At 34.8% G+C, this 3,638-nt stretch overlaps 1 pseudogene; it reads right to left on the reverse strand.

The window, feature by feature from the left end:
* LOC117113388 overlaps nt 1–3,638 on the reverse strand; it is an 8,403-nt pseudogene extending 4,765 nt beyond the window's left edge.

Consider the following 3,638-nt stretch of genomic DNA (forward strand, 5'->3'; position numbering starts at 1 on the left):
TATATCAACGTAACGACGAATTCTCCCGAGAATACCAATCCTACTACTTACTTTTTTACTAAGCTTATCAACATGGGCATTCCAGGAGAGGGAAGGGTCAAGCCAAATTCCCAAATATTTAAAACTATCAGTAGCTTGAATGGCAGAGTTGCTTAAGTTGAATAAAAATACAATTTTTGGAACGTTATTTATTATTAAGATGTCCAGATTATCAAATTTTCTATATAGGGGCATAGTCATGATGTGGCTATAATATATGGTCACCATGACCATATTTAGGCCTGTCACATGTTTTTGTCAAATAAAATTTGATAGTGTGGACAGGGCTTAACGGTGGGAACGTTTTTTCCTTGCTGATGCTTTGCCCTAATCTGCAAATTAAGCTTCGGAAGACAAAAGACTGGGACTGCGTCATGTTTGTATTTCACATGTCCCTGAACAGTTGGAATGGCTTGAAAGAATGGACGAAGATCTAAATAGCAAACAAATTTTACTGATGAGATTTTACTGATGAAATCTAAATATCTGAATCTTGCAAAAAAAAAAAATCAATTTTTAGTTGGTAATACTGGGTTAAACCGTAAAATGAGAGTATAAAATGGTGAAAGAATCATTTAAAGCTGACATTTCGTTAAGAAGTTACAGGAGTTTGAACACACAGCTGTTTAAAGAACAATATTTGAGAAATCAGCCTTCAAAGTTTACGATTTTGGGCATTTCTTAGGCAGAAACCATCATCAAATCATTAAAAATTGTTGTTTTAACATTAAAAATGGGGAAAATAACAGCATAGCAATATTTTAGTAACAGTCCAAAATATTTTTGTAGGACATTATCTGCCGATCTGCCAATCTTTCTTTTGTACTTTATTCTTTATTTGGTGATCGGCAGATAAAGAAGTAGCTGACAGTAAAAAGTATAGAGATATGGTAAACTACTACAACAACAAGGAACACTTACTCTGTGACATAAGCCTAAGCATTTTATTTATTTAAAAAAAATCACAAAATAATAAAAGTATACAAATACCTTGACCATTCTCTTGCACTTTCATCGACTCTACATCAAAATGAATGGTTGGCTCACGCAGAGCAAACAATGCCCACGATTTAGCTAAAATTGATCCCACCGGAAGCATGCCAGGAGAACACTATTCCCAGATAACTTGACCTGACCTCCAAGAACAGTTCCTAGCTCTGGCACGACCGTTTCACCAAACACCCAATTGGAACACTCTGAGAGGAAGTTAGAAACAGGCTGCCAGTGACGATGATGATTTCTGATCACTAAAAATGCAGATAAATAAAAAGTAAATATTACTGTATATGTTCATTAATAGGTAATGCATGACAAAAACAGGATTTTCATAAAGGGCAGTGATGGTTAAGACACTTTTCTTAAAGGGAGCTGGCAGTAAGTGCTATCTTTGAAGAAGTTGTTATAAATTAAGATGATTTCCTTTAAGGTAGCTGAGATGCTTGCCTTAAAAAAAATTTGTAATTTAGATGCTAATTGCCTGTTTAAAGGAATTGACATTTAAGATGTGAATTGGCTGTTGAAAAGAACTTGGTGATTAGATGCTTGTGTGAGCGTGTTAACTTTTAAAATGCTTACATTTGAGGGAGTTGGTGGCTAAGATGCTTGCCGTAAAGGGGGTTTGTGGTAAAGATGTTTGTCTGTAGAAGTTGGCGGCAGTAAAGATACTTGCCTTTAAGAGAGTTAAGTATTAGGATGCTTGCCTTTGAAAAAATGGTAGTTAAGATTAAGATTCAAGAAACTTTATATTTATTTATTTTATTTTATTTTTTTTTTGCAATGTAAAAATGAAAAATGTAAGAGTATATTTTAAGACATAAAAAAACATTTAAAAAAATATATAAAAATGGTTGCTTCAAAAAAGTTTTAGGGCATTAGTAAAGGTACAAAATAAATTTGTGTTAAGATATCGGCCTTCAAAGAGTATAAAGTTAAGATGCTTGTCTCAAATGGAATTACCTGAAAAGAGACTTGCCTTAAGTAAAGTTGGAAGGGAGTTGGCTATTGAGATGCTTGCCTTCAAGAAGTATGGCAGAAAAAATGCTTGCCTAAAAGGACCTCCAAGGGAGTTGGCTGTTAAACTTGCCATCAAGAAAGTTGGCAGAGAAGATGCCCAACTCCAAGTGAGTGGGTGTTGAGATGCTTGCCTTCAAGATGATTGGCAGAAAAGATGCTTGCCTTCAAGGAAGTTAACGGTGAAGATGCTGGCCTCCAAGAGATTTGGTTAGTACTAAGTTGCCTTAAAGGGAGTTGGTAATGAAGATGATTTCCTTAGAGGGTGTTGTCAGTGAAGATTCATGCCTTCAAAAGTGTTGGCAGATAAGATGCTTGCACTTGAGGGCTATTGCTAATAAAAAAAAAATCTGTCATTTTAAGAGAGTTTGTGGTTAAGATGTTAGCCTTAAAGGGGAGATGGCAGTGAAGATGCTTGCCTTAAAAAAAGTTGATGTTTATTAGGTGCTTGCCTTTGAGGACGTGGAGTTAGTTAAATTGCCTAAAATGGGATTAGCAGTAAAAAGTATTGCATTTAAAGGGAGTGTGCAATCAGCATACTTGCCTTCATTGGAGTCATCAATTAAGATGGTTGACAAAGATGGGTTTGATCCTAACAAAAAATAAAGGATTTTTCTCACTAACTATAAACAACTCATTATTTAAGGACCTAGTAATTTACTGAACATACAGATACAGTAGTTTGCAATACTTGCCTTGAGGAGTGGGAGGTGGTTTTTGGGTTGTTATTATAGGTTTTGTCAGGATCTGACTCCCAAAACTTGCAAGTGCCATCTTACTGCTGTGAAACTGTTGACTTATAAATTCGGTCAGTTTGTTGATTATCTTGATGAGGTCAGGGGTCGTTGAACGTGTGATCATCATCTGGACTGTGTCCCATTTCAAATCAATGAGAACAAATATTGACGCAGGTCTTAAGAAAAGAGAGCCAAAGTAAATAAATATATCTTTTCAATTATTCTACTTGTAATTAATTTTAATTATAAAATATTGGTCAATACAGTTAAAGACTATTAATAAAAGTATATAGTTCATACAATATATTTCAAGGATCTCAACAGAAACAAATCTGAAGAGATATTATGAGATGTTAATATTTAGTATATTTTCCTGTATGTTAATTGGGTATAAACAAACAACAGGCTGTGTGTAGGTTTCACCAGTTTTTAATTGGTTTGGAATATTAGTTAATTGAATTGAAAACTTCATTGTCGATTATAAAATATCATAAAAAATAATATATTATAAAAACTAAAAATGGTCTTTTCTAATGAAACATTAAACCACAAATTGCTGCGAAAAATCAAGTGACAAGCGATGCACTTACAAAAACAGGACATTTTTTTGCATGAAGCAGGTTTTCCATAATTTCAGCTCGTATTGATACCTTGAAAGACGGTAATTTACCTTGTAGTAATACTACTTTGAGCTGGTTCTGTAAGGTTCAACCGCCACTCGTCCTACAACTCAAGGCCTACTTCAGTTAGCTGACAAAGCAGTGTACTGCCGCCCATGTAATCCACGCTCACACTCAAGTCGTCCAGTTTTGCAGACACTGTGTGACTGGGTTCTTTCCCAGGTTGCTCCAT

The sequence above is a fragment of the Anneissia japonica genome, unplaced genomic scaffold (assembly GCF_011630105.1).
Source record: "Anneissia japonica isolate Jap-2015-1 unplaced genomic scaffold, ASM1163010v1 scaffold23495_len113985_cov154, whole genome shotgun sequence".
In the NCBI taxonomy this organism is placed as follows: Eukaryota; Metazoa; Echinodermata; class Crinoidea; order Comatulida; family Comatulidae; genus Anneissia; species Anneissia japonica.